The sequence below is a fragment of the Chiroxiphia lanceolata genome, chromosome 6 (assembly GCF_009829145.1).
Source record: "Chiroxiphia lanceolata isolate bChiLan1 chromosome 6, bChiLan1.pri, whole genome shotgun sequence".
NCBI lineage: Eukaryota > Metazoa > Chordata > Aves > Passeriformes > Pipridae > Chiroxiphia > Chiroxiphia lanceolata.
In genome coordinates, this window is record NC_045642.1 from 61891086 (window position 1) to 61898111 (window position 7026).

The 7026-nt window shown below is 50.9% G+C and overlaps 1 protein-coding gene across 6 annotated transcripts in view; it reads right to left on the reverse strand.

Annotated features, from left to right (window-relative positions):
- The window catches only part of FBXO34 (F-box protein 34), a 41326-nt gene extending 40192 nt beyond the window's left edge, over positions 1-1134 (reverse strand). For 4 of the 6 annotated variants that reach the window (XM_032691954.1, XM_032691945.1, XM_032691944.1 and 1 more), the window contains exon 1: positions 180-269. The gene's annotated coding sequence lies outside the window, so the exon portion shown is untranslated. Of the gene's footprint in view, positions 1-179; positions 276-999 lie in introns of those variants that run through there. The other 2 variants (XM_032691953.1, XM_032691948.1) reach the window with 2 other exon arrangements.
- Between the last annotated feature and the right edge of the window lie 5892 nt (positions 1135-7026).

Below are 7026 nucleotides of genomic sequence, written 5' to 3' on the forward strand. Positions count from 1 at the left end.
GGGGCGCGGAGAGCTCGGCGCGGCCCCGTCCTGCGGGCGGGCAGCGGCCCCGCCGCCGCCATGGCCGGCGGAGCGCGGGCGGGCCCCGCTGGCCGCTCGGCCGCCCACCTGCCCCGCACCGGGACGGACCCGGCGCCCACCCACCCACCGCCGCCGCCGCCGCGCCCGCGGGAGCCTACCGGGAGCGGGGCCGGAGCACGGGGCGCCGCGGAGCCGCCAGGCTCGGCTGGGCTCGGCTCGGCTCGGCCGGATCCCCCCTGCGCCCCGGCGGCGGCGGGAGGAGCCGCGGCGGCCGCGCCAATCCGGGGCGGAGCGGGGCGGGACGCGGAGCCGGCGGGGAGGGACGCGGGGAGGGACGCGGGGCCGCCCCCGCGCCGCGCCAGGCACCGGCCGCCCCGCCGCGCCAGGCACCGGGGGCTCGGCTCGGGGCGCCGCCCGTTCCTCGGGACTCGAGCCCCCCCCGCGGTGCCCCGCAACCCCCGCTGCTCGCCCCGGTGTGCCCGGGCTCGGAGCGCCCTGCCCGGGTTTGGCGACCAACGTGGCACTGGGAGCCGCGGGGGTGCTGGTTCTCGGCCCGCTCTGTGGCACCGGCAGGTTAACGTGGTGGTAACAGGCTAAAAACCTACAGGGTCCTCTGCGGGAGACCAAAAACTCGTTGGATGGAGCTCCTGGCTTTGAAATCTGCTGAACTCCCGACTGCAGGGCCGAAAGAATCACAGGATCAGTTAGGTTGGAAAAGACCTCTGAGATCAATCATCGAGTCCAACCTATGACTGAACACCACCACCGTGTTAGGTAGACCGTGGCACAAAGTGCCACATCGAGTCTTTCTTTAAACACCTCCAGGGTGACTCCACCACCTTCCTGGGCAGCCCATCCCAAAAGAGCTGCTGGCAGGTCACTGAGAGTGTCCCTCGGTACTGAGACCCCACCAGAGCCGTGCTAGCCTTGCCGGCTTGTTTTGCCAACGTTGCCTCCCCGGGAACAATCACTAAATACCCTTTTGCTGTCATCTGTCCTTGACAGTGGAAAACACGAGCTGCTGTTCCTGGTGTAGATTATCCGAGGAGGCACAGCTGTGCAGACCCGGGCAGTGGTTTGTCACGCAAGGGTCACCCCAGCCATCCTCTCTGTGCTGTCCTGGTGAAGGCTCAGCCTGCAGGGAGAAAGAAATAGGCACTGGAGAAATCCTTCTAAACCAGAGATATCAAGAACAAGCAAGAAACACAAAGGGAAGGCATTGGGAAAAGGGGAATAAAGGGGCGGTACCAGACAATGGCTTGAGCCTAAAGGGGTTCCTGCAAGAAGGAGCTTCCCCTCTCCTTAAAAGATTTTGGCAGTTCACTTCCAGTTAGAGGGATGTGGGCAGGGATGGAGGTCCCCACGGAGGACCACCTGTGACTCAGGGGGAGGGCAGGGTAGCACACCAAAAAGGCCTGGTTTCTCTCACACACGAGAGAACAGCATGAGGCTGTGTCAGGAGAGGTTTAGGTTTGATCTTAGGAAAAGGTTTTTCACCCAGAGGGTGGTCGGGCACTGAACAGGCTCCCCAGGGCAGTGGGCACAGCACCAATTCTGCCAAACTAAAGAAGCATTTGGATGACACTCTCAGGGAGAGGGTGGGATTGTTGGAGTGTCCTGTGCAGGGCCAGGAGTTGGACTTGTTGATCCTTGTGGGCACTTCCGACTGAGGATATTCTGTGAATCTATGATTCCCTGACCTGCAGGAGGGCAGTACTACTTTGTGTAATAGAACACTGTGAGGAGATCCTTGAGACCATTCTCAAGCTAAAAAACAGTCTAAGTGTGTCAGCTCAGCACTGTGATAGTCCTGACGAGGGGCAGAGCTAATTAGCCAAGACCCAGGATCACATTAACATGGATTCTCAGATGGCTGAGATGAACCTCCCAAAGTCTCTGGAGTCCCTGTTGACTACAGCCACTACATACAAAGACAAAGTGAGGGCAGGAAGGAAGATAGAGGTAAAATGAGTTGCTGAAGGTCAAATATTAGATCAGGAGAGAAGAGAAACCAGACCCTACAGTTCCTCACCCCTCCAGTGCTTTCTCCTCTCAACTGTAACAAAACCCCAGAACAACAACGGGATTTAGCTGCTGCTGACACAGGAGCTTCCTGTGTTCCAGGGAAAAATTCTGTATTTTGGTAAAGGACTAAATGCACATGGAAAAAAACCCAACTCTTTACTAGCACAGCCCCCCAGTTCAGTGACATACAGTGACACACAAGATATCACCAGATGACTTAAAGGGAAATGAAATATGTGCCCTGTCATATTAGAAAAAGGCCCCACAAAGGTACAGCCCCAGTCTTTTGTTGTAAGTTGATAAAGACAGAAAACTGCCATTTGCTGCTAAGTGACTCCTAACGATTAAACAACCTTTCTCCTCTCACCCCCTCGGGGCAATTAGAGATAATATAAGAAAGATTTTGCACATTGTTTAGCTTACATGGCCATCTGGTCCTTCTGCATTTCAGTAGCCTTGAACATTAAAAAAAACCCAAACAATAGATAAAGAAAACCAGTCCTATCTTATCGGAGACCTGGAGAAGTTTAACTCTGTGTCAGAGTACACAGGATTAACCAAGTCCTTACAGCTCTTTTATTGCTTCCATCTTGATTAACAGTCATATTCATCACAGCTTTGTGTTGTCCTCTGTAAACTGAGCTGTTCCTTACTGACACTTGTGTTTCAGCCACGAAACACAACTCCAGCAGTTGCATCTGGCTTCTGTAGCTATTCTGATCCTGAGCAATGGAGACACAACAGAGGCACATGCTGAGAAAAGATACGTACAGGTTTTCAGCCAAAATTTAAAACCAATACTACTAGAAGTCTTGTGTGAGTAGGGAAAAGGGTGCTCTTTTCAAAGGAAAATGCAGCGTTCTTGGCCTAACTCAGAAACCTACTTCCTGCTGCTGAGACGTCACCTAATCCCACGGCACTAAGCAGTTTCTTCATCTGCTTTTGCTCAAGGGGATAAAAGCACAATTCCCCCAAAGTAACCTGCTCCAAAGTCTCTGGAAACAACAAAAAGTTTGGTCTCAACTCAGCTTATGGTTGGCTTATGGCTGAATCCAGGACTTGTTCTGGGGTTAATTCCTGCTCCACTCTTCCCGGTGGAAGAAAACCAAGAAGAGTTCAGTCTGTTTGGAAAGAATGTGATTTCCTTAAGAATGTGGCTTTGGGCCTCGTAGGAAGAAGCCAGCTGAGGATGCTTTCACCTGTAGTGCTGGAGCAGGCTTTTGACTGAAATCTGTACAAGCAGGGAACATTCAGTGTAAACACACCGTGAATAACAGAGGATGTACAGATATGCTGAGGCAAAAACCACTCAGGCTGTGTTTGCAACTGCATTTTGCATTGTAACGCCACTGGTTTGCATTTTAGGGAGAGCAGGGAGCTTATAAATGTGCTACAACATCCAGCTTTTGGGTATCAGCTGCCAGAGTGCAACAGAATACCCAGAGTCAGGTACCTCGTCCTTCTATTTATAGCCCAGAGAGTGTCAGAGGCTTCTCAAGGACATGTGGAAACTCCCACCTGCCAAGCAGAGAGACCTGGGAGAAGGAAACATCAAAGGAGGGATGTATCAGACTTGCTTTGCATAGCCAGTGTGTAGGTGTTTCCATCAGCTCGGGATCCTGGGCCCATACATCTGCGGTTTCGGAGTCTGTCAGTGCTCTTTGAAGGATCAGAGCAAGGACAACAATTCCTGTTTAACACCCTGGGTGTCAGGGTTGCATCTGATGTTTGTTATATGTGCTGATCTAGGTGGTAGAGAAATACCCAGGAAAGAGAAGACTCTCTCCAAACCCACCCAGGTGAGAGTCCAGATGTCTCTCTACCTGCTTGGACCGTGCCCTCCTCCAGGCTGAGGCACTGAGGGTTTGCTGGGTGGTTACCTCACACTCCTGGTAAAAATGGGCTGCAGCAAAAAAATAAACCTCAAAGAACAGAGCAAGAGGCTTAACTGTGTTTCCTATTTGTTGTAAGACAGGAGTTTCGCTTCTATTCGCCCTTACAATTTGTTCTGGTTTTTAAACTAGCGACCATTTCAGATGCAAAGCAGAAGTGGGGACAGCAGCCAATGCATCACAATGATTCTGCTGTTCAATCCTTGATTGAGAGGTTATCAATAAAATTTGGCAGGAGGACACTCTGCGCCCTCTGCAGCATCACAGTTTGCCTACAGAGGATTTTCTTTGACTCCATGCAAGCGGCTGTGGGCTACAGCTTTATAATTCCATTTGCCTGAACTTTCACCAAAAATACATTCAGAAAATGTAATTACTTCAGGGTTAAATTTGGGGATAGGTTTCCCTACACCTTCCATATTGATTTTCATCTGTGCAAGAGTGGGAAGAATCACCCTAACAAAGAAAAATATCCCATGTGAAGGAATGAAGAGCAGAAAGAACAAGTTAGCAGATTGCCACATAATGATCTCCTCAGTACAAAATGTATCTGGCAATGACAATTATATTGCCAAGGAACAGAGAAATTCAAATTGGTTCTCAAAGCTTCAATGGCTAAAATGTAGGGATATTATCATAAAATCATCAGGTCTGTATGAGAATGAGGGGTTTAACCTTCCAGGCATGTCTAATATCTGCACAGGATAATGAGTTCATAAATTCATATCGCTTGTTTACCTCTAATTAATGCTATTATGCTTATTCCTCTTAGCACAATATTTCTCTTAACACAATAAAATCAGTAGCAGTCAGGAATTTGGGTGAAAAACACCTGATTAACGTGTTTTATCTTAAAGCAACATTGCAATACTTCAAAATCTTGGCATTACCCAAACACATCGAGACCCGTGCGGTGACCTAAATATTGTCAGTGGAAGGTGTCACTGCAGCATGTTAAGGAAACCCATTCTGGCTGTAACTTACCTGGCTCAGGTAACACCTGCAAAGCTGCACAGCAAACCCTGAGCCTGCCAAGGACCTGAAGAAGATACTTGGGTTGCCTTGGAGGGCACACAGGTGTATTATCGCTGACGTTGTTATTTGAGCTCGTGAGATTAAGCCCAGGCTGCACCACAGCTTCCTAAAATCGACATCCATGTGAGTGGAAAGTAGCAAATGTGCGAGTTTGGATGCTCAGAGGAGCAAACAAGTATTGTTTCAGCATGAAGATGGAGGTATGCAGTAAGAAAAAAAATGATTTGGGGTTGGAAGGACACTCCTAAAGTTGCTCTTTCCCTAGAACTTGTGTTTCAGCACGGCTCTCATCATTGGACTATATCGTGATATAAGGTAGAACTTCTGAATGACCTCAGATTTCACTGCCATGGGGGAAGAAGAGGAGTAACAAAAATCAACAAACATGAGGACTGCACTGAATTGGAGTCTGGACAGTCTCTAAATCTGAGCTCCTGTAGTTCTCTTGTTTAATTGGATCTTTTGCAAGCCATTGGGAAACCTGGCAGCGCTCAGTAAACTCCATGCTGATTTTTTATTATCTATAGCAAATAAATGATTGTAGGATTAGCATTGGTCAATGTCTGTGACTGTGCTGTAACCTTTGTCAGTCTGTACAGAAACAGGGGGTGACATTTCTCCAACTGCTGCAGCCTGGGATGTGCAGAGACACTGACTTTCCAGTAATCACTGCCGTGGGGAAACAGCTCTGTGCTCTGACAGAATGGCCTTTAATCCATTTACTGCTGTACTAAAATCGTGTTTATAGGCAGAATTACTGATATATTTCTGTAACTCCAGGCGGAGGTCCCGCATTTTCAGGCTGTTGGAAGGGCATGGCTGTCCTCTGCCACTGACCATCGCTCCTGCTGCTCAGCAGTTTCCCGTTTGCCAGCACTTCTTTTATCCCAACGCCGTCCCACCATGCAGTGCCACCAAGCGGATGGTTCCTCTGTTAGCATTTTAGTTTCACACGTTATCATTTATAAACAAACGCAGAAATGTCCAGTAGCTGAGAGTGGTGATAAGCACAACCCAACCCAGCAAAGCTGCAGGGTCAGTACGATGTGGTATTTGAGGAAATAAAGGGTCTTTAATGAAAACCCTTTAATAATGTGTTTGTGATGCTTTGAGGCCTGTGGAAACCTGTCTCTGGCTCTTCAGGAGGCAGCACAGCACAGTCACTGAGGTGTGGACATGGACCTTCTGGGCTCCTCAGTGCAAGAAAGACGTGGAACTCCTGGAGCGGGACCAGGGGAGGGCAAAGAGGATGATTAAAGGACTGGAGCCTCTCTTAGGAGGAAAGGCTGAGGGAGCTGGGCCTGTTCAGCCTTGAGATGACTGAGAGGGGACCTCATCAAGAAGTATAAATATCTAAAGAAGGGGTGCCAGCAGATGGACCAGGCTCTGCTCTGTGGTGCCAAGCAATAAGAGGCAATGGGCAGAAACTGATGCACTGGAAGTTATACCTGAATATGATGAAGAACTTTACCGTGTGGGTGACCAAGCACTGCCCAGAGGGTGTGGAGTCTCCCCCACTGGAGATATTCAAAAACCATTTGGATACAACCCCGTGCCATGTGCTCTGGGATGACCCTGCTTGAGCAGGGAGGGGGGGGACCAGACGACCCACTGTGGTCGTCTCACCCGGTCTGAGACTCTGTGGGTGACGCGAAGGCAGCACGAGGACTGGGGGCTCATCACACTGTCCCTGGGTCGCGGTGGGGAGTGAGGGGTCCGTGACCCGGACCACTGCCAGGTGACCCCTGGGGCCAAGTAATCCCCGGGACCAAGTAATCCCCGTAGCCAGGTAACCCCCAGGTACAGGGAACCACCAAGGCAGAGGGAACCCGCGGATCCAGCTGCCCCCCGCCTCCGTCTTGGCGTGCCCCCTCCCTGCACGGGGCGGAGTCTCAGGGCCAGGCCTCGCCCCCGCGCGCTCAGCGTCTTCACCTCCCTCATCCCGCCAGCCAATGAGCGGCAAGCGAGGGCGGGGAAACGCTGGGAGCAGCCAATGAAAATTAGACGGCAGCCATCGGGGGGCCAATAAGCGTCCCGCTTCGGGATTTGGGCG